Consider the following 25,496-nt stretch of genomic DNA (forward strand, 5'->3'; position numbering starts at 1 on the left):
TGACAGAAGAATCCTGAAAGTTATCAAACTGCAGCTTCATTTTTGAGGAAAAAAATATTTAAGGTAAATTCAATTAGTACACTTGCCTTTATAGCTTAAAGAAGATCCATTTTAACTGTAATATACTAACCATGTTAATGGAATTGATATTGGTGCCTTGGCTGGTGTGGTGTCTGGAGTAGGGGAGCCACAGGAAACTCCCAACACAGCAAGGCAGCATCACTTTGCCTGGGTAACCAACCTAGTGCAGCACGTGACAATAGATTAAATTGGAAATTAATGTATTGTTTTGGAAATTCAAGGTATAAGACACAGAGGTGCAATTTTGAAGGGCAAGGACTTTCCTTTATGCTTCGTATTTTTCACCCTACTTGAACCCTCCAGAATTTGTCATTCTTAATGAGTCAGTGATGGCATAAAGTTTCTTTGCATAAATCCAATAAGACCAGTTTTAGTTATGGTTTTATTAACCCAAATTTTGGAATGTCATGCCTGAAGGAGGCAGGCTGGAGCTCTGGGTACCAGAAAGCCGTGAGGAACTAAAATTGACTTTTGAAGCTAATGAAAGTCACTGGAGAAATGGCCTTTGTTTCGTCATGTGGTTCATGGCAGCCTTTCCAGGTAAGAAATGAAGGTTGCTTTCCTGAAAGATGGCAAGGAAGGAACCTAGGACACTTTGGGAACCTCAAAGACTTGAGGAATACAGGTACTGCAGGCAAAGCTGTATGGCAGTTGTGGGTTTGGCTTCCGTGCTTTGAGGACTGACTAAAGCTCAATCCAAAGTTTCCTTGTATGAATTCCGGTAAAGCAGATTTAAACAGCCTATGTGATTAGTTGCTGTTCTTGTTGTGTTTATGCAAATAATCAGGCAAAATTAAAAACTGGACATAATCCTGCCTCTTTGATGACAATGAGGGTGATCTTAGGGAGAAAAATTGTATCTCAAGGAAAATCACAATTTTTCCTTGTGATTGGACTCTAGTCTAGTTAACTGTCTTCAAATTTTGTTTTCACTTTGAAGCTGATCTGATTTCTGTGTAGGCCATACAGATTTTACCTCAGTACCTGATGACATCACCAGAGATGTTCAATTTACAGGCAAGAAGAATTTGTCAAATTGGCGTTATTTAATATAATTCCAGCAAAGGCCTTGCAAATGGACATATTTGTGGACTCAGACTGTTTTATTATGATTTGTTGTGTGAATTAACATTTGTGTTCTTCCTTCTATTTTCATAGGGTGTATGCCTATGACTTAATTTATCTGGGTGTATGTTTACCCAGAATTGGCCTCACTTAAAAAGCCCATCTGCATTGCTACCTCCTGAAATGAGACTCAACAGTTTGGCTGGACTGACCTGTATGATTGAGTTGGTGAAGTATGGGGTGGTAGATCAGCTTCACTTAAACCTGCTTTCCTTTTCTGCCCTAATAGTTCAGACAGAAAAGGCCCACTATTCTTCAGAAGGTGGAATTTAGGACATTTTAGAATATTCCCCTCAGCCTAATTTGACGCAAGTATAGTGGACAAAAGGGCTTCAGACTGGTGTGACACCTCTTACACAACTTCCTCCAAGGAAGACACTCTTCTTTCTTAAACTGGGACACTGTAGAATTAGTCCCTACCATTGTTATGGTTCCGACTATGCCTTCTAACCTTCTTGCCAAATTCGTCACCTCCAGAATATGACAAGGTTGCCTACCTGTCCAGTAATGCCATCCTTTGTACATTGCATACACCACTTCCAAGGACAGCCAACTGATCTGGACTTCACAAAATCTTTCTCCTTCATGTAAAGGCTTCCCTCCATTCCAGATCCCCTTTTTGTTCTGTGGACATGGGGATAGGTAGGACTATGTCTTTGGCCAGCAGGAAGTAGTTACAGAAGAATAAGACTTTCATCCATTTGCCCTTGCAAGATTACAAGGGTCCAGAAGTATTAAAGTGAGGAATTGATACTGGTGCCTTGGCTGGTGTGGTGTCCAGAATGAGGTAGAGGCCACAGAAAACTCCTGAGGCAGCATTGCAGTCAGGGCAAACAACCTAGCATGGTGTGTGATGACAGATTTCCTGACTCTGGGAAGAAATTCAGCAGGAGGAATTCATTGCTTTGGGTCTTCATGGGGCTAGTGAGAGTGATGGACAAAGTGCAAAGCCCTTCTATCCCTCTTCCCATTCCTGATTAAAAGGGAAACCATAGGACACAGTGGCACATGTACTGTAAAAGTCAACCTGATGGCAGATGAGGTGTTGTCCTGTCAGTCTAGCCTGGAAAAGGACAGGATTGTCTGGGGAAGCTAAACCCTTCTGGAATGCATGGAAGATTGGACCAGGAGATCTAAATGAAGGGAATGCAGAGACTTGACTCTTCCTCTAGGATCCATGGTGCAAATGTGCAGGTCAGAGCACTTGCAGGACTCTTGGGCCTTGGAAGCTGTGTTGCTCGACAGTGGATGTCAGTTCCCATGGCTGGCACTACATAGCCCCTGGACAGCGGGTGACAGCAGTTAGCAGCTTCCCTGGGATCCTGGCAGCATGTTAGTGCCAGCTGAGTGAACAGATTCTAGGAAGCAGCCTGAAGCTCTTAATGGTGGGGAAATAAGCTAAGCTGCTTGGATGATCATGTAGTGCTACCTACAGTTCCCAAAGGATGGTATTTTAATTAGGAGAAGGAGCTCTGGGCACAGCTTAGACTGGTCTGGCAGAGGGTGGTGGTGTTTCCCTCTGGGCGTTCTCTAGGGCATGTGCTCAGAAGCAGAAGCCTGACATTCTTTCCAATGGTTCACTTTTGAGTAAAAGACCTCTTTTCTTTTTCACCAAACCTCTGCCTCCAGAATTTGCCTATGAGCAGTGGGCACCCAGTCCCCACTTTCTGTTCAGTAACAGCATCAACAAAATAATTTGTATATAATTCATGTTTATGTTAAGCCAATATACTAACTAGTTATATAACAAACCCCTAAAATAGCTATAAAATATCATTAATTCCCATTTTTTGAAAATATCCTCAAATCATATTTTCTGCCATGGCTGAAAATGTCCTTTTACTTTTTTCTTTTTGTTCTTTTACTTTTTCCATTCTTCTATTAATTGAGACAATGAAACTAACACTGTTGAATGCCACTGTAACATTATGAAAAGGACTCAGTGTTTTCAACCAGACTATTTGGTTTTAAATCCCAGATATGGAAATTTTTAGCTATTTGGACTTTTTCTGGTATTTGAACATTCATATTAACTTGTAGTTTTTTGTGAAAACAAAAGCTACAAAGTGAAGTCATTTAGTAAGTGTTCAGTAAAATGTATCTGACATTATTCTAAGAATAATTCCAAAATATATTATCTTGCCTGTTTTGTTTCCAGAAACAAAGGTTTTGGGTTTTTTTATTTTTTTTCTACAGACAATATGTGCAGGGCAGTTAGGAACAAAGTGTTATGAATTATTATAATTATAGTTATTATACATGAAAACAGACTTCTAAGACATATCCCTCTTCTAATTTTTCCTATATGCCAGTTGACTCTATGTACTTCTACACTATACTTCTCCACTTCCATCAGTCAATTATTCCACCAACCTCTATCTTTTACTCCCTGTTTGTCCCTCAAACTATTCCTAAAATTCTACAACCTGCACAAGATACACAGAAGAAAGGGAAGCTATCTGGTAATGTATTTCCCACCTCTTTTGTAAAGAGAAATCACTCAGATGCAGTCTTGGTAGTTTTGTTCTTCCTTGCAGTTTGATTTAATCTTTTAAGACATGTAAAATTATCATCTGATAAACTAATTTTATGAAGACCTAAAATCTCATTCTGCTCCTAATCTTTGAGATCATAAATTCAAGCGAGGCTCTGACTTTGTGGTATCCACTGTATTAGTAATCAATTTCATAATGGAGAGCATCACTTTGTACTTGCTCTTGGAAAAAACTCAGTTGTTTCCATCAAAGAATTCACTTTGACTTAGTAAAAAATTAACACACATTATGGATATATGTCACTATTTGATATCACCTTGTGAGCTAGTGAACAATGAATTTATGTTCCAAAAAAAATTCTTTTACTAATGTTCTCCATAATACTTTCTACCCATACCTTTCTGTTCAATTGTTTCAAATCAGGAATCCATTGTTCCCACACACGGAAGTTCACCAATATACAGTGGTACCTCAGTACTTATTGACTTCAGAACTCGGCAAACCTGGTCCTCATTGCATTTTGATGAGAAAAAATATTTCAGCATTCGGTGCCTGCTCACCACTCATTACACCTGTTAGAACTGGTATGAGTCATAACATCATCCCACAAAAGAAAATGCTTCATCAGAGGTGGGAAGATGGCAGTGAGGTTGGTGGGAGCTGAACCCACTTCCTTGTGCACCCAAATGGGACACTTAGCCCATATTCTGAGGAACAGAGTGAACAGCCAAGAGAATTCTAGCTGATATGAAGTTTGGAAGCAAAAGGACATTTGCAAAGGATGTTTAAAAACAGACGGTAAGGAGATTTTGTGGCCAATGGGAGGGTCCCACCAGGCCCCGCAACAGAGACCTCAGCTGCCACGGCAGCTGGGTCAGTGACTGTAATGTAGTTGCTCCCTCCTCTCCCAGAGTGGTGAGTTCACAGACATGATCCAGGAGAGACCTGGACACTTAAAGTCACTGCGGGGATAAAGATGCAGTAAGAGACACACAGCTGGAAGCATTCACCAGCTGGTACTGTGGTCTCTGGCTGGGACAGTACCAAAGAAATTGGGGAGCCGGGTGACACCTGGAGATGGGAGAAGAGGTAGGAGAAGAGATGGGCCACAACTAGATGTGATCCAGATAGTCTCTGGACTGGTCAGAGCCTTGGTCTGTGTGGAAAGCCGGGCACTTGTTAGGAATGGCTTAACACACACAAGGGGAATTTGCTCAAAGAAGGCTCTCCACCCCTGTGTAAGGACCTCTCATGTGCAGTGGCTGGGCCAGCAAACAGGGAGTGGGGGGCCATTATTTTCTCCCACTCAGGGCACCTCACAGATTGATTAAAGGGGGCACCAGGGGCTCAGAGAGGTTGCACTGACCAGAGAGACTTAATTTTTTAGGGGAACTAAACTGCCCTAAATGGGCTTTGCCCAGTTGCAGGCCCAGACCAACAAAGAAGGAGCAGAACGGATGAGATTCGCTCTTACTCAGTGCACCTCATAGATTAATCAAAGGGTTGCACAACAAGGTGGAATAGAGGCACAGGCCTGGCGCATATGCGCAGTGGACAGCGTAAACCGAAGTGCTCTGTGCTCTGAGGGTGTGGGCTGGAAACTGGGCACCTGAGAATATTGTAGCACAGACTGAGCCCCCATTCTCGCACAACTACAGGAAAGGAAAAAGAACGGAGCCCAGACCCCCTCTGCCTGCAGTATTCAGGAAGACCAGCAAAACCCATTTGGCAGGCTTAAAGTCAACAGGAGGCTTTTTTTTTTTTCATCTAAGTGTAAGACAGTAAAACCTGGAGCTGTCAGAAGAGCAAAGACAGACCCAAAAAGAAGTCAGAAGGCTAACACTAACAGCTGACACAAATTTCACTTTGCTATTCTTCAGAACTTGCATTTACTCTTTAAAAATTGTTTTGTTATTTTTATTTTTAATTTTTTAATTTCTTTTCTTTCTCTTTAGTTTTTTTCTTTTTGTTTTCTTTGTTTGATTTCATTGTTTCATTGGTTTTCTTTATTCTCTCACACACTATACCAAGTTGCTGTCCCTTATTCTCACTATATCTCACCATGTAACCCCACAAAAGCACGATGCTTTCTAAAGTCAGCTCACATCCTTCTTCCCTTCTAATGAGTGTCTTATCTCTTTTTCACCTTTTATAAAAAATGGCTAGTTGGGTGAAATGTCACAGTTATTGCTATACTTTCCCAAAGGACCTCTTATCTGTTCTTTACATGTTAGTACTTTAAATTCCATAGAATACTCTCCCTCTGTCTTACTCCATTTTGCCTTCACCCTGCCCCTGACAACACATAAGACAAGGCAGAAGTTGTGAATACCAGTAAACCTGCTGGAGGGGAGAACCAACCAACAAAGGAGCCACTGATGGGTAAAGCCCAAGTACAACAAGAAAGCCCACACAAATGGAAGAAAGGAAATCCTAGAGCATCCAGACAAGGAGATCAAAGGGACTGCATCACTGAGTCTTACAGAACTCCTACCATAGAATTTCACCCTACAAAGACAGCTGGCAAAGCAGAGCATCGGGAATTGCAGAAAGAAGCAAAAAGAGTCACCTACAATGGGAAGACAAAGAAAGAACCTGCAGTTGGAAGGAATGGAAGGCTGTCTAGTAAAAGAGCTAAATGAAATGGAGGCAAACAAACTGTCAGATATAGAATTCAAAAGAATGGTGATAAGGATGCTCAAGGAACTCTCAGACAACTACAAGGAACTGAGTGGGAACTACAAAAGTATGAAAAAGGAAATATAAACCATAAACAAGAACCAGGATGGTATAAAGATACAATTTCTGAAATAAAAAATACACTAGAAAAAATTATACTCAAGCTGGATGAAGCATAGGAGTGAATTAGTGAGCTGGATTAGTGAATTAGTGAGCTGGAAGACAAGGTAGAAAGAAACATCCAGGTAGGGCAGCTGCACAAAAAATGACCCAAAATATATGAAGATAGCTGAAGACAACATGAAACATAACAACATTCGAATCATAGGAATACCAGAAGGAGAAGAAAAGGAGGAAGGGATTGAAACCCTGTTTGAAATAATGACAGAAAACTTTCTGAACCTGGAGAGGGGAAAAGCCACACAAGTTCAGGAAGCACAGAGGTTCCCAATCAACATGAACCCAAGGAGACCTACTCCAAGACACATCATAATTAAAATGCTAAGTTTTAAAGACAAAAAGAGAATGTTAAAAACAGCACAGGAGAAACAAGAGGTAACATACAAGGGAACTCCAATAAAGTAAGAAGCTGATTTCTCAACAGAAACAGTATAAGCTGGAAGGCAATGGCAAGAAATATTCCAAGTAATGAAAAACAAAGGCCACAACCAAGACTACTCTACCCAGCAAGGCTTTCAATTAAAATGGAAGGTGAAATAAGGAGTTTCCTGAACAAAAGAAGGATAAAAGAATACACCTCCACCAGACCAGCATTGCAAGCTATGCTAAAGGGACTGCTTTAAGAAGAGGAAGAAAAAGAGCAAGACAGAGAGGAACATAGGTACAAAAGGGGAAAAATGAATAAGTACCTATCAATAATAACCTTAGATGTAAATGGATTAGATGCTCCAATCAAAAGACATATGGTAGCTGAATGGATAAGAAAACATGACCCACACATATGGTGCCTACATGAGACTCACCTCAGAACAAAAGACGTACACAGGCTGAAAGTGAAGGGGTAGAAATAAATATTCCAAGCAAATGGACAGGAAAAAAAGCTGGGTAGCCATATTTATATCAGACAAAATAGACTTCAAAACAAAAGCCATAAAAAGAGGCGCTGAAGAACACTTCATAATACTCGAATGAAGAATTTATCAAGAAGACATAAACATTATAAACATATATGCACCCAACATAGGAGCACCCAAACATATAAGGAAAAACTTGGAGGACTTCAAGAAAGATATAGATAGCAACACAGTTATACTAAGGAATTTTAACACCTAACTATCAAAAATGGATAGATCTTCCAAACAAAATATCAACAAAGATATTGTGGCATTGAAAAATGTCCTAGATCAAATGGACTTAACTGATATATATATAGTTAAGTCCATTTCCTGCATAAGTTAACATATGCAGGAAAATCTCAGATATTCCACACAGCAATGTTTCCACCAATATGTCCCCTAGAGCAAGGGACATAAAGGAAAGTATAAACAAATGGGACTACATCAAAATAAAAAGCTTTTGCACAGGCTAAAGAAAATATCATCAAAATGAAAAGGGAAACAACCATACGGGAAAAATATATTTGCAAATGATACCTCAGACTAAGGTTTGATCTCCAAAATATATAAAGAATTCACATGACTCCTATCCAGGAAGATAAACAACCAGATTAAAAAATGGGGAAAGGACTTGAACAGACACATATCCAAGGAGGACATACAGAGGGCCCAGAGATATATGAAAAGATGCACAGCATCACTAGCCATCAGAGAGATGTAAATCAAAACCACAATGAGACACCACTTCACACTGGTCAGAATAGCCATCTAAACAAATCAACAAACAACAATTGCTGGAGAGGTGGTAGAGAGAAGGGAACCCTAGTTCACTGCTCGTGGGAATGCAGATTGGTGCAACCACTGTGGAAAATAGTATAGAATTTCCTAAGAAAACTAAAAATGTAAGTGCCTTTTGACCTAGCAATTCCACTGCTGGGATTATACCCTAAGGAATCCCAAAACACTAGTTCAAAAGAACCTATGTACCCCAATGTTTGTAGCAGCAAACATTAGTCAAGTGTTGCAAGCAAGCTTAGTGCCCATCAGTAAAATGAGTAGATAAAAAAAACTATGGTGCATTTACATGATGGAATACTATGCAGCAGAAAGAAATAAGGGGCTCCTACCCTTCAAGACAGTATGGATGGATCTGGAGAGCATTATGCTAAGTAAAATAAGCCACGCGGTGGAAGTCAAATATCATGTGATCTCACCTATAAGCGGAACCTAATCAACAAAACAAGCAAGCAAGGAAAAAATAACCAGAGACATAGAAATAAAGAGAGGGTGGGGAGAGGGATAACGGGGGAAAATAGGGGAAGGGTCATCAAGGAACATGATTAAAGTACACCTGTACAAAGCCAAAGGGGAGTTAGGATCAAGGGTGGGAGGTGGGGATGGGTGGGGTGCATGGGCTGGAGGGAAGAAAGTGGAGACAATTATACTTGAAGGACAATTAAAGAAAACAGAAAAAAATAAAATGCTTCATCAATCATTGCTTATTCACCACTCGTTGCAATGAATTAATGATGAGTACCGAGGTATCACTGTATTCTGTTAACTATTTATTCTTTTTACATTATTCTGAGTAGGGATAAGTAGAGTCCAAAGGCGATAATGATGGCCTTATGATAATATTTTAATAATCACTACTAAGCTCTTAGTCTATTTTTATTCCTTGAGTTATAACAATACATTCCTATCAAAAATATTATTATTTAACAAATGTTAAACCACAGCATATTGAGGACTTCAGAATATTCCTTCCAGAACCAGATGCACTGAGCATTAGTTGATTTAAAAAATGGGCAATTTAGTTCTTAAAGCAAGAACTTTTAGACATGTAAAAATTATTAAGAACACTGGTTATCTATAAAAATTATAATTAATATCTCAAAATTTTGAAATGTATTTTAAAATATTTACAACTTACTTTTCATTTGAAGGCACATTAAAAAAATTGGGACAATGTAATGAAAAATTTACCAGAATATAGCGAAAATTAGAAACAGGAAATATACAAAGATCACACACTAGAAACAAACATACATAGAACCAACACTGTGTCTATAAACCAGGTAACTTGGCAGAGAGAATGGACTGGGAACAAGGAAGGGACAGACCTCAGTGCAGAGAAATCTTGCAGAGAAATGTTGCTCAAGGGTAATGAAAACAAGATACAGTAGGGTAAATAAGAGAGCTTCGGACTTGATTCAAACATCTTCTGTCAGAAACTCACTTGAGAAAATATTAATAAAGAAATAGAAAATATTAAAAAGAAACTCATTTGATAAACTTTAATAAAATTTTGTTAATGTTAAAGATTTGGCCCTCTCTGCCAGGCCTGTGATAAGATTGATTGTGGGACCTCTTAGTGCTGACTAAGATTAAAAAAAAAAAATGTTGGCCCTTTGTCAAGGTTATTTGTGGTGGGTTATAATCTCCTAACTGGCTGGGACCTGCTGTTCCACTGGTTGTATAAGTCTGCAGTCACACATTTCAAACAAATAACGTTTAAGGACCCACGGAGGCCTTGACCCTAACTTGAACATTAACTTTTTCCTTACTGAAAAGATATGTAGGGCAACTTTAAGAAGTGACATTGTTGTAACGAATCTACTTAATGGGAATCATTGTGTTAGGTCATAGTTACATAAAAGTCTGCTCAGCTCTTCCCAAGACATATACTGAACACAGAAAAGAGTAGTAAAATTCCCTTTATAAAATACCTAGAGTCCTTTAAAGATATTACTGAGCTCAGATTTGACAAATTTCCTTCTGGTTTTTAAATGTTTTAGGATAAAAAATAATAGCTGAGTGCATTTAATACAATCTCTCAGTCTCAGATATAATGAATTTACTGTAAGCGTATGTGAGTTGGTATACCTGTCTGCGTGAATTTTTATGATTGAATATTCTATTTAATTTACTACACCATGAATTTGATTATAGGGCAACTAGCTATGTAAGTTATCTAATGTTCTGGGTAATATGTTGAGGGTTTACAATTCTGCTTATAATTTTGTGTAGGTCGATCATTCCTTCCAAGATATATTAGTTCTGTAAGTCTGAATAACTGTAGTAAACTTATCAATACATAAAATACTAATAGTACTCATGGATATTAACACCCATTTTTACTTATTTACGAGCAAATGATTTTTAGTAAATTAAAAGAAAACTTTGCAATAGGAATATAACCCACATCCTGATTTAATATTGTTACCATTGTACTACCAGGCTGAACTTAGGACGGGACTTAGGATAGTGTTTACAATCTTTGTCTTTCTTTCTGAAAAGAACTGTCAGAAGGAGACAAAAGATGTGTCAGAAGTAAGTGGCACACTATCTCAAATTGCTTAAGGCAGTGATAACTGGTTGTAAGGATAGACACAAAATAAAGGAACAAAAGAAGCCATTTCAGCAATTGTACAGCTAGTTCTTAAGTAGACAGGAGGGGGCCTCCTGCCTTTTAATACATAATAGGAGAAACCAGGAATCCCGCGGTAGTGTGAGCCTGTCACCCCTAAGAAAAAGCGTCTAGAAGCTGTCATTCTAGAAACTGTCATTCTCAGGATTGATGTTCTCAGTACTCTGCTGTTCTATCTGCTTTCATTTTCTTTTTTTCCTTTCTGTACCTTCTTCCACAATGACTACCATTCTTTTAGAATGATCTCTGCCTGTCTTAAATTTGACCTCTTATCTGAGGGAGAAACTTATTAGCTCAATCAATCACCACTCAGTACAGAATCCAGTAGAGAAGTAAACACAGTATTCATACTCAGGGTCGTCTCAAAGATTAGAAACTCATTTTTTTCTAACCTCTAGGTGCATGCCTTTTGTTAGAGTGATCCATTGGTCAATAAGCTGAGGCTAGTGAGGCATAAGCACGTGATGCAAAGTGAGAGCACTTTTTCTTAGGTGTCAACACCTGCAACCACATTCATCGAAAATAATTGGAGGATAGCAGACATTTAAGAGCCTCGTCAGTCTCTCCCTGTACACTACCAACACTCACCTTTCCACACGTACATCGTTTCTTGTATACTCATTCAACAAAAACCTACTGAGCACTGTCTCTGTGCCTCCTTACCCTCATTAAGCTTACACTTCAGGGGAAGAATAGATATACGACTAAAAACACAGTAGACCATTCACCTACCGCTATGCTACATTTCATAAAGATATACATAATGTAGGACAGTGTACAAAAGGAAGAGTAAAGATTATTCTGTGTAAGAGGTTTTTAAGGCTAGTTCTGAACACTTAGTAGGGGCTAGGTAGTTAAATTTTCAAGCAGGGCCAGAATGCAGCAAAGGCCCTAAAGTGTTAGAAAGAGGAGTTGAATATCAGAATCATTGAAAAAAAATGAAGGATAATAGCGAGAGAGACTGCGTGTACCGGAAGCATGACTGTCCGCTTGGAATTGTGGACAAGGTGCTGAAATGAAAGAGACTAGGCAGTCAGCAGCCATTTAGATCATGCAAATGATTTTGGAAATTTTTTATACAAACAGTAAGACTTAGCATTTCAAATAAGAAAAGATATATACAGAGTAAACTTTAAAAAATCAAAATGAGTAAATTTGGTATTGATGAAATACTTCTATATAATTGACAGTTAACATTCAGTCTCAATAATATTCTGTAGAGATTGTTAAATCTGAGGTCCAGTGAAGGATCACACATTACATTCAGTTGCAATATTTCTTTATTGCCCCTGAATTTGGCACACTTTCTCATCATTTCCTTGCTTTTTTTAAATTTTGTTTTTGACCTTAATGCTTTTGAAAAGCACAGACCAGTTTTCTGTAGAATATCCCCGAGTTTGGGTTTGTCAGATGTTTGTTCCTGCTTAGATTTTTGGCAAAAATGCCACAGTAGTGACGTTTTTTTCTCAGTGTATTACACCAGGAGTTCAGTGGTATTGGTTTTTATCAATATTGGTAACAACCACTTTCTTTTTTTTCCTTTTAATTTTTATTGTTATTCAACTACAGTTGTCTGCACCCTCTCCTCATCCCTCCACCCCACCCCAGCCAAACCCACCTCCCTCCCCCACCTCCACCCTCCCCCTTGATTTTGTCCATGTGTCCTTTATAGTAGTTCCTGTAAACCCCTCTCCCCATTACCCCCTCCCCACTCCCCTCTGGCTATTGTTAAATTGTTCTTAATTTCAATGTCTCTGGTTATATTTTGTTTGCTTTTTTCTTTTGTTGATTATGTTCCAGTTAAGGAAAATCTCAGATATTCCATGCAGCAACACCCTCACAGACATGTCCCCTAAAGCAAGGGACATAAAGGAAAGAATAAACAAATGGGACCTCATCAAAATAAAAAGCTTCTACATGGCTAAAGAAAACAGCATTAAAATACAAAGAGAACCAACAGTATGGGAAAGCATATTTGCCAATGATACCTCAGACAAGGGCCTGATCTCCAAAATATATAAAGAACTCACATGACTCCACTCCAGGAAAACAAACAATGCAATTAAAAAATTGGCAAAGGACTTGAACAGACACTTCTCCAAGGGAGACATACAGAGGGTCCAGAGACATGTGAAAAGATGCTCAGCATCACTAGCCATCAGAGAGATGCAAATTAAAACCACAATGTGGTAACAACAACTTTCGTTATTTTGTTAAATAAATTACAAGAAAAGAAAAAATAACCATGTAAGATAACCATTTTATATAGGCTTTTATATTTACAACATATTTATAACTTTCAATCATTTTTTTAGATCCATCTTTCCATTTTGAGGAACTTTCTTATGCTTTTTTTTTTGAAGCAGGGATCTGCTAGAGACTAAATCCCTTAGTTTTCCCTCTTATCTGACTATCTTTACCTTGCCTATATTTATGAAGAGTGCTATTGTTGGATATAAAATTATGGTTTGACAGGGGTTTTTTTTCACATTTTAAAGATGTTCTTAACTCATGTACTGGCTTCAGTTGCTTCTGGTAAGAAGTCAGCTCTAGCTGTAGCATTGTTCTTCTCCTGTATGTATTGTTTTGCTTTCCTCTGGCTATTTTCCAGGTAATTTTTTTATTTGTAATAGTTTACCTATGAAATACCTAATTTTGTTCTTTGTTGTATTTAACTTGCTTAAGATTTATGGAAACTCTTGAACTTGTGTGTTATGTATGTGTGGATTAAACTCAGGAAACTTTTTTCTATTATTTCTTCCATGAATTTTGACCCAATTCTTTTCTTTCCATCCATTTATACCTATGCTGCACTGAGACTCTTAATATTTTTCAATAAATTTGTTTTGCTTAGTGTGTAATTTCTATTGAATTGTCTTCAAGTAAACTAGTTGTTCTTCTGTCATTTCAAATTTCCTGTTAAATTTAGTTAGTGATTGTTTTATTTCAGATATTGTCATTTTTGTTCTAAGAATTCCTCCTATTTTCAATATCTGGGATATCTCGACTTTCAGTTGTACTGGTTCTTTTTTCTCTTAATTCTGAGCTACATTATCTGATTACTTTACATGACTACTTTGTATTATTTTATTCTGCACCAGGTGGAGGATACATTGCGGAGACTCTGAAATCTTTTACTTTCTTTTTTTTTTTCCTGTTTTTACTGATGTTCAAATACAGTTGTCTCCATTTTCCTCTGAAATGTTATTGTTGCTGTTGTTCTCAAGGCAGTTGCCTTGGCTGGACTTAAATGGCACATGGTCTGCTCTATGGGTTGGTTTCCACTAGGCTCATTGGAGTTTTTAGATAAATTCAGAGTATAGGGTCATCCAAGTATTCACTGGGAGCATATGCATAGCTTTTGAGGCTTCTCACCCTGTGAATTTCCCTATTTGGCATTTCCTCCTTTACTTTCCAGCTGCCTCAGGAGTTCTGAACCCTGTCATCTGACCCCTCAGCTGCAATGACTGCAGCTTGCTACCCAAATCCCAGCATCGCTTTGTCATAGCACCCTCACATTTTCTTCCACTAGAGCTCTAGCAAACCAGTTGTTACAGGGGGTGTTCCCAGGTAAAAATTCACATAAACAAAAATCCTATCTAGTGTCGGTACTTCTTTCAAGATTGATTGCTCTTCATCATTGCTCTTCATTAATTCCTGCTTTCAGTAATTCTATAGTTTCATTATTTTAAAAATATTTTGTTCATAGTTTTTGTCATCATTATCTGTAGGTCAGTCTGATGCAAGATATTCTATCATTGCTAGAAGCAGAGCTGCAGATTTAAACTTTCAAAAGACTCATCTGGCAGCCTCATGGTAAACGGTTTGAAGGAGACCAGTAATGACTACGGGAAGATGTTGAGAGGCTACAGAAGTAATCTGTGAGAGATATTTCAGTTACTTGGAATAATAATAAGTAGTGGACAAAGTTGAGATGAGTTCATTAATTGCGATTAACAAGATCATTTATTCAAATAATTTAATATTTCCAGAAACATAAGGACAAGTTATATCCTTGCAATGAAGACCTAGTCCTTTTGTAGTAAAGAAAATGCCATCTTATCTGAAACCTAAACTGGTATCCAGCCTGCAACATGCAACATTATATTATATACCACTCTGAGAGACAAAATACATCACTGCCAATTCAACCTTAAGATGCCATGGAGTGTAAGATGAATACTAACTTTAGAAGTATTAACATATGAGGAAAAATGTCTCTCTTGGAATCAAGGAAATATTGTGTTTTATAAAAATTATTCTGAAAGTTCTCTAGTGGACACATTACTTTTTCATTCTTCCTAACAGAACCTGAGTTTTGTTTCAGAAACTTCTATCATGTGACTCAGGGGAAGCTGATTTTCATTGTGTTATCCATGATGATCTCATCTCCCTTTCCAGGGACTGAGGGACCCAGAATCAATCTGGTCAAGAAAGACATTTTCTGGGTGCTGCCAGTGATTTGGGCCCCCTTTTACTAAATTGAACCAGTCAAACTAAAGAAAAGACTAATTTTTAATTGGAGGAAGAATTTTCACATCAGCTGGATTTGTTTGAGGAATTATGTTGCTCTGTTGTAGCCACCAACCTGTTTTGCAAGTCAGAAGGGAAGCTGGTCTGAGGACCAAATCAATGCAGATAAATGGGCAGACAACAGGGAATCACAGAGAAGTGGAGTCTATATCCTGTCCAAACTGATGCCTGGACACTACCACACGTCTGAATTACTTGTCAATTTCTTATGTCAATGTGACTTAACGTTTTGATTTATGTGCATCTGAAAGCACCCTTGGCCATATACAGTCTAAGTCAAAATCCAGTACTTCTAGGATGGTGGTTTATTTGCTTCTGACATTTAAAAAAAATAAATTTATTGGGGCTACATTGGTTAATAAAATTATATAGTTTTCAAGTGCATAATTCTATGATACATCCTCCATATGTTTTATTGGGTGCCCACCACCCAAAGTCAAATCTCCCATCACCATGCATTTGACCCCCTTTTCCATTTACTACCCCCTACCTCCTTCCATCGTGCATTTTCAAATGACAACTATCCTCTCTCTCACTTCATCCTCCCAGAAGACAAAGAATCTGTCCTTTGTTCTCCCAATAACCATACCCTGACCTTATCCCATATTTGCTGCTGCCACACTCATTCCTCAAGTGAACTTTCTGTGACTCTGGCTGACCTACTTCTCTTTTCTGCTTCTCTGTCCACTGTTGACAGTTCACAACTGCTCTTCCTGGGACATGACCTAGATAGGATTGTTCAACTGAGGTAATTTATTTTCTATACACTGGCAATAAATCATACTTATTATAAAAGGCACAGACCAGGTGAATCATACCAGTGTGTTCTCCTAGTTCTCTTTTCTTTTCTAGGGTAGGCCCTGTAATTAAACACATCTTTTGTCAGAATTGTCCCTGTTATATTATCGTTTTAGAAGTTTCAGAAAACACCTAATAGTGTTAATAGTTCTTGGTCTCAACTTTATCTGTTTTTTCAGTCCATAATTGCTTTCATGACTAAATGACAGTTCTGTTTCATTTTTCTCTTCAATTCTTCATTGAGTCACTATTTTAACTCTTTATGGTCATATTTTCTTTCTTGTTTTTTCAGTGAATGTAAACTCTTACAATCTACATTTTTAGGATAAGAAAAAATTAAAAATAGATCTTTCTTATTATTTTCTAATAATAATATTCAACATCTATAATCTTTTTTCTCCCTCAGTACCATGTGTAAAGGGGTAACACATTTGCTTAAACACAGAAGGGAAGGCATCTGACAACTTAAGTTTTCATCTGATACCTTGTTTGGCTTTAATTATATTTCAGAGAACATCAAAACAGAGAGAAGATAAAGGATATGCTTGAAATGTTATGGAAAACAGAATTAAGATTATAATACAAATTTAAAAGATAAAAATCTCAATCCATGACCTCAGGCATAAAAGAAATCTAGTTTTCAATAATTCATTTTACATTTTATTTCAAGTTATTTTTGTCAACAAGGCATATACCCTCTTTTCTATTTGTCAGGTAGAGTACTAGGGGTAACACAAGGAGGGGGGATGTTGGAGGGGCTCTGGCCCTCCTTTATATCCAATCTACCCTGAATACTATAAAGTTTGTCTGGTCTATTTTATCTCCTGGTGCTAATAGAGATCACTGCTGCATCCCCTACACAACCAGACCTAATTCTATATCAACTGTGTATACTCTCCTCGCAGAGTGTGTGCATGGGTATATATGTCTGTGTGCAAGTTATTCACTGTGTACATTTGGGGGCAGTTTTAGTTGGTGGATGTGGGGCACAGAGGTAGAGAAGTAAATGGGTTACTTTTCTGAAACATAGGCAAGAGAATTCTGACTGTACCAGGTAATCTCTAAATAAACACATGAAGAAGTCACTTTTTAATGGCAGAGCTGAACTTAGTAACACAGATCACCGTTTTGGTTTCTTTGCCCCAAACTAGAAGCATGGCTTCGGTGCTTTCATATCCATAGGCTATTCGTACTCTCAAAATATTATTTTTATTATATAAATGTATATCGCAATCTCTTTAAGGCATAAGATACTTAAAAGCACAGGCTTTTGACACTCATAATTTTTATTTCCCTCAGAGCTATCTTTGTCATAAATTTCAATTGGCTACCTTATAAAATAAAACTTCCAGTAGTCCAATTATACTTTTATTTTCTGCTGTTATGCTTTTCCTGGAACAATAAACATAGAAATGCCTCAGCTATTACCTGAATAGGAGGAGGGGGGTCACTAATTAACAGAAATTAGAGGAAAAACACACATTGATTATTATAGCAAAATATTACTTCATTATACATTATTGAGCTTCAGCTGGTTTCATTACTCTCAGTATTTCTCCCTGTAATTTTCTTATACCTATATATGTTTAAAAACCACCTGTGACTGCCATATTTATCTTCCTGAAATACTACTTTGATCTAGTTATCCAACTGTTCCTTTGCTTTGCATTTCCTATAAAGTCGAAAACATTTAGTTTAGCATTCAGGCAGTAAAATATAACATATTTCCATCTTAGTTTCTCATAAGATGTCTGCAGATAAATACAGGGGTGGGCAAAAGTTGTGAGTACACTAGACACAGAGATAAAAAAGTTATTGGAATGATCAAAATCTGCATGTCTTTTTTCCATATGAACAATTGTAAACCTACTTGTGCCCGCCATGTATATACGCCCTCCTGACAGCTGCTTTACTCATTTTCTCCACCTATCTGAAAGTCCCTAACCTGAAATATGTCCCAAATCCTTCTCTTCAGTCACCCACCGGAAACAACAGTAAGGCTTGCCTGTAGCAGTATCCGCTCTGAGCAGTCGTCTGTCTTGTGTGTTCCTATCGTTCACTGCTTTCCCAGCTTATGAAGACAATCCTCTAAAACACAGGTCCAGGTCTTCTCTCCCCTTACTATCTACTGCGCAACATGCTCTGCACTGAGAAGTCACTTGATAACCTTGATAGATTTGTCTGAATGCTCAGCAAGTTTATTACAATAAAACCAGAGAAAAACTTTCCATTTTTGTTCTCTAACTATTCTGGTCACTCAGTCAGGTGCTTAAGATATACAATTCCACTTTACATCTGTGATAAATATTCAAACACAGAACAAAGAATTTATAACTATTCACACCATTATTTCATTTGCTACTCCATTATAACCAAAAATGACACAGAATAAAGAAGATAAAAAAATACATACTGTAACTCTCAAAAACCTCTAAAGAAAACAACCAATAAATTGTTATTAGTTACCTAGAACTGAGTACCGTGATCACTTCCAGTTTTATAAAGAAAACTTTCAAAAATACAGTGTTTTTCAATACCTCCTAAACATGAATACAAAAAAGTTCGAGTCCATTTTTTATGCCATATGTAACTTAACTGAAGGATTCTGCAGAGGATGAGATATTTACCTTCTAGTAATAATAATAAAAATAAAAACAGCAACAACCACCGATTGAGAACAGCTATTCCAAGTTTAAAATATGTTGTGCAAGATCTTCATGGTCATTAAATAAATTTTATATAATAATTAATCACTCACATACTTTGTTACCTGTGTATGTAACAGTTTCTTTTAGACATAATTTTAATGAATCCAAAGATCAAACTCACATATATTAAGAGCTGTGGGAACATTCTGATTTCCTATGACATACTAAGAGTGTTTCCTATGACAGACTTGAAAACTAAACAATTATCATAAACACTTTAATGTGCTGTATTAAATTTAAAATTAGTCACAAATATCCAATGGCATATGGTTTAGAAATTTTAAGATTAATTTCAAATATGTTAATTGAGTACATGAATAAATACAAATTACATTGACCATTGTAAATTTGCAAACATGGACCTCATATTATCATCGAATGCTTTATAGATAACTGGCCATAATATTTAAGTGGAAATCACACCCAGCTAATCATTTGAGTGACTATGTATCCCATACGTAATAAATAGATTTGATAGAATTCTATTTAAATATGCTAACTTGGAGATTCCTTAAGACTATCCAAACAGAGTTAGCCATCCAACCATAGAGAAGAGGAATCTGATTTTATATGCAATAAAGCCATTAAAGATGATGGATCAATGGATAGGAAAATGTACAGACCAAAACATGTCTTCTTCCAGACATACTTCATTTTTAATTCAAAATCACACACATATATGCCCATATATATGTTATACCTGCACATAAACACAGAAACAACTGTGTTTGTTTGCGTGTGCTTAGTGTGTACAACTGTAGGATTTCTCTCTAAAAGCCATAAGTGGAATGGTTTCCTAAGGCAGTTAGCTGGGATAACAAAAGAAAAAAAATAATGGCTTTGGGAAAATGGATTTTTAAATAAGTTATGTTCTTTCTAGGAGTTACATATCAAATCCATTGGTTGGTCAAAAGACATTTTTCAAAATTTACTAGTCTTTCTGCTTCCTTTATGGCAATTCTGCTTGAAAATCAAATACAATTTTGATTAAAAATTTTGTCCTACCTTATCAGGCCTCGGCAAGCCTAGCTTACTCAATGTTTAAAACTGCTGTGGCTTTTGGAAATTTTATGCATATATTCTCCAGTCAAGACTTCCTTTGCTATGTCACTGAAATTCTTCCTCTGTATGCATCCATCCTCAAAAACACCCAAACAAAGTAAGTGTTTAAATGAAGTTGACTGGCAGACATCGCTACGGGCTGGAGGAGCACAATCATATCTATTTAAAGAATTTATCTATATAAAAGACTATATAAAGTCTTAAACAATGTTCAGTTTTGAGAAATTTAAAAAATTAATTTGACTTAGGCATCCAAACAATATAAGAGGGTGTTTTAGATGACTTCTGAATTTTACTACATGCAACATTTTAAAAATTCACCCCATTCCTGATTGCTTTGTGCAATAAATTTATAGACACTCAATGGAAGCAAGGTTCCTAAAGGCCCTCTTTACTAATCATTCTTATTCCAGACCCAATTAATGCCATATTTTCATTGGACTATTAGCAGGGAAAAGAACTCTTCTTCAAATATTGTTTGTCTCATTATCTGTAGACCAGTTATTTTCCATTTCTTTTTAGTTCTTGGCTAGTAGTTCGGCTGTTTGTTAATTTACTCACTGCATGCATCACATTTTGTTATTTAGAGTTCATGGAATGTTATTTGCAATCCATGCATATCGAAGTGCCTTCTCATCCACCCATGGTTCAGACAATTATCAGGGTTATCCTATGAGATAATCACAGCTGGCTCTGTAATCTTTATTTTACTGATAAAAAGAATTAAGAAGCAGAGAGATGACTTAATTTCCTGAAGATCACACAGTAAATCAGCAGCAGGATGGAAAGAAGATGGACCCCTAAAGGTACTCTTCAAAGTAATAATTAATTCCAGGTTATAAATATAAAGATGAATTTAAATTGTCCCTTTGGGGCCTATTCTCCACTCTGGATTATCTGAGTTTCAGATAAACTATTAAACTCTTCTGGAAATGATTCAGAGTAAATATGGGACCAAGAAGCTATAAAATATAGTATTGTTATCTCTTAAATGAGCACCATTTCAACGCCACCCTCAACAATTGCTACCATATTTACATACCACAATGGTTGTTATTTACTTAACATTTTCTTTCTTCATCATAAAAACCTACTTTAGTGTCCCCTACAAAATATCTCATTTGTCAAAAGTTTATGTAATATATATGTTTGTCAGTATAGGAGTCTTAGGTCAACTAAAACAGGAATTCTGACTCACTCAGTTCAGTATTTCTGAAAAATAATTTAACCTTTCTAAACCTTAGCTTTCTTATATATTATTTTAAATAATAAAACTTGCCTGGTGTGAATTTTTAGATTATAAATAATATATGTCAGGTGCCTGGCACATAGAATTTACTAAATAAATTGTCTTTATTTTAGACTTTGAAAGTTTAAACCTTTTAGTTTTTCTTAAAATAATGTATTGGTTTTATTAATCTTATTAGTTATTCACTTCCTGCAATTTAAAAGCCTCCCACCTAGCCTTTCTTTCAAGTCTTCTTCATCTCAGTGCATCCTATAAAATGTCTCCTAAAAAGCCATCACATTAGACATGTTCCATTTTTTCCCTCTCCCTTAGAGTAAATATAAATTCCTAATGTATGGCATCCAACATATTTCAGAATATGATCATTATGTAAATTCCATATTTATCACCACGTTCACCCTGGCACATGACTTCCCCTCCAGCCAAGTGGGCCAATGCACTTCCCTACTTTTCTATTTATTTTTTGAAGTAATTCTCAGGCTTCAAACTAAGTTCTAATGTATAACAGAGTAATAGCACCCTTATCCTGACTTTTTCTTCAGAAATGCCTTAAATATTCTTGGCCCTTTAATCTTTCATAAAATTTAAGACTCAAATTAGCAAGTTCCTACAATGACACTATTGGAATTTGAATTGAAATTTTATTGAATTTACTGATGGGTTTTTAGAGGAATGATTTCTCATGATATTAATTCCTATTATCCATGATGGTATATGTCCCTCTTATTTGTGTTCTTTATTTCCCTAAAAGAATTAAAATTGTTTCTTTTGGAGGCCTTAAATATGTTCCATTAAATGTACTTAGATATTCTGTTACTATTGCCCGTAGGCTTTTTGTTGTTGTTGTCATTTACTACCCAGCTATTTGCTGTTGGTGAATAGATATGCAAATTAGAATAATAATCTTATATCCAGTCAGCTTGCTAAATACTCTTATTATATTCAATAATATATCTTTAGATTATTTTGAATTTTCTAATTAAATGATCATAATATCTGCAAGTATCATTAGCTTCTAGCTTCTTACAATTCTTAGACTTTCAATCACAGCCTGAGGCCTCCAACACAATGCTGAATAGAATGATGACAGCTTTGTCTTAGCCAGGGTCAACCAAGAAGAACAGGTAATGCATTTGTGGAGACAATGCCAAGGAAGAGCAGGAGACTGATGAGAGTAAAATATGTACGGAGGGAAAGCCAATACAAGAGTAAGTAACTGACTGACCACCTCTGTGACAAATGGGGCTTGGTATCATTAAGATAACGTAAGATACTGTGACAACTACATCTCACGTTGTTCACTTGAAATAAGGAAGAGAGAAGCATTGATCCTCTGACTCTTATCCCCCACTGGTCAAAAACTGTCCACGAGTTAAGAACTCACTCACCCTCCCGGGCCACATGCACATGGATGCTAGTTAAATTTTCACAGGTCTCTAAGTCACTGTAAGACAGTCCCCAGGAAGAAAGTGAAAATGCATGAGGTGGCTGAGGCAATGCACTGTGAGTTTACACCCATGTGAAGCTCCTGGACATAGTGTGGAGTAAAAAGTGAGCCAAGGCCAACTTGGGGATAGGAGCCAACCATCACACTAGTTGCAACATTTTTTTCAGAGAGAGAATGAGGAGAGAGGAGAAAAAATAAGAGTACACCCTACACCAGAATATCCTCATCTTAACCAACTACACCTGCAATGACTGTTTTTCTAAACTTTCTAATAGGGTGCATTATGACATCCTAGGGTTTAAGGCTTCCACATATTTTTAGGAGACACAATTCAACCTATGTATGTAGTTTAATTTCCTCTTGATATTCTATTTAGATCACACAAAGTGTGTTTCTCAGCACTGATTGTCATTCAAATTACTGGAAGGCCATACAAAAAACTAATATATAAGCCATACTCCAGCAGGGGTGTCCAACTTGTGGCCCATGGGCCACATGCAGCCCAGGATGGTATGAATTCAGCCCAACACAAAGTTGTAAATTTACTTAAAACTATTTTTTTGCTTTTCGGTTTTTCTTAGTGTTGGTGTATTTAATGTGTGGCCCAAGACAACTCTTCTTCCTCCAGTGTGGCCCAGAGATGCCAAAAGTTTGGACACCCCTGTGAACGATGGAATTAAATTTTTTCTGAATGGGGGTAGGGAAACTATGTTTTCTAAAGCTTCCCTGAGTGATTCGGATGCCCAATTAAATCTAAGAACACTGAGAGAAGTTACGTATGAAACCCAATTAACCTCAATGATTACTATCAGCAGGTAATACCTTGATGGATCTATCAACTCATTCTACTAATTTATAGTTCAGCAGCTACAATCTCTAGTTGTTCATAGTCTTTGTATGTATGAATAATTTGTATCTCCAATTAAATTAATATAATCATGTATACCTTTATACAATTACATATATATACATAAATAAATATGTTCACAATTATATATTTGCACACTCACAAACAAACAAACACACACACACATCCTCTCTTTTGCTAGAATATAACCTTTAAGAGGCTATGGATTTTTATGTTTTGTTCTATGCTAGATAGTGCCATACCTAAGGGGGATACGGGAAGTATTGGGAATGGACATTCTCCATAATTTTAAAACTAACATTGGATAGAATCCTAGCACAATATGACAATTAAAAACAGAATTTTAGTTAATTTTATTATTGTTTTTAAATTATCTATTAACAATTAATTATCTATTAACAATGTTATAGAGATTAACAATCTCTCAGTCTTTGCACTCACCTCTTCCCCATTTGCCACTGGTTCCTGGCAAATCCTAGGTGCTCTATAAATATTAATTGATTGAATGAATACATTAGTATAAGGTGCTCAATAAGTACTTGCTGAAAGGATGGAAGGATGGATAGACAGACGAGAGAGAGAAAAATCAACAAATGTATTCTTGCCTGAATAAATGAATGAGTGAACCCCTTCAATATACTTTGGCACTGTTCCTTATACTTAGAGATTCTGATGTATGATCTCATGAGCAGGATTAAGACTTGTTTTGGTAGGAGAAAAAAATTCTCTAAACATGATAGCCTTTTCCAACTAAGAAGTAAGATCAAAACATTAATACAAAGTGACTATAGGCAAAAGACACAGAAGGAAAAGAAATTAATATCCAGCATGAAAATGTAGTAAAAGGAAATAGAAAAAGCAAACTCTAAGTCTGAATACACATAGGAATAAAATCACAGAGTTTTTTTTTTTCTTCAACAAGAATGAAAACATAAAAATGAATAAAAGGGAAAGGGCAAATATTATAAATAGTGGCAAAAGTAGGAAATTGAAAGCAGGGGAAATGGAATACCATGGGGAAGGAGAGGAAGAAATAGAATCCTCAAGGAAGAAATAAAGCAAGCTAGCAAAGAAGCAGATTGTAGGCCTCTGATTGTATTTCACTTATAACTGTTCATACATTTTATTATATTTCTCTGGCAGGAGTCCTACATCTCTCTATGTCTGAAGGAAGTGGGTGGCAGAAAAATGCTGCTCTGGGGACTTGAGATTTATTGCCTTGTACACTTAGTGTTAGGCTGATTTTTTTCTTTAAATTACATGCCACTGTCATGTTCAAAATAAAAGCTTAAGATGGACTGTGTGTTGTGTATCATTGTAAGGACTGCTTTTATTAACAGTGCAAAGCTAATGCAAACATGTTTTTATCCTAAGCAAATCAGAAACCACTGAGGTGATACCAACTTCTATACACACTTTATCATAACTGTGTCTCCAGTGAATGATAGAGAATGGGTGCTCTCCCTCAGTCAATGAAACATCCCACAGGAAATGAGCAAATATACCTGTGAAAAGCCTAGTGTTTGAATCCAGACAAACCTGGATTTATATTGCAGGAACCCTGGGCAAGTTACTTAAATTATCTCAGCTTCAGTTTCCTTAGGTATAAATAGGCATACTAATAGTATTTAGCTTATTATATTTGGTATGAATGTTAAATACTATAATCTTTATAAAGCTTTATAATCTTAGCCTAGTAACTGGCAAGCACTGTAAATAATGAACAATTTTATTGATAAATTTCTTTACCATTTTAAGGTCTGCTTCAAGGAAAATTACTTGACTCTTAACTTTTTGATAAATTTACATTAAAATTTAAACCACCCAATGAAAGGGAAAATATAATTAGCCATTTCCTCTATTCTCCATAGCTAATTGAACACAAAGGTATGTTGATTATATTTTCTTATTTTTATATTCTTTTTTAAATTAAGGTATAATCAAT

The sequence above is a fragment of the Desmodus rotundus genome, chromosome 5 (genome assembly GCF_022682495.2).
Source record: "Desmodus rotundus isolate HL8 chromosome 5, HLdesRot8A.1, whole genome shotgun sequence".
Classification (NCBI taxonomy): domain Eukaryota; kingdom Metazoa; phylum Chordata; class Mammalia; order Chiroptera; family Phyllostomidae; genus Desmodus; species Desmodus rotundus.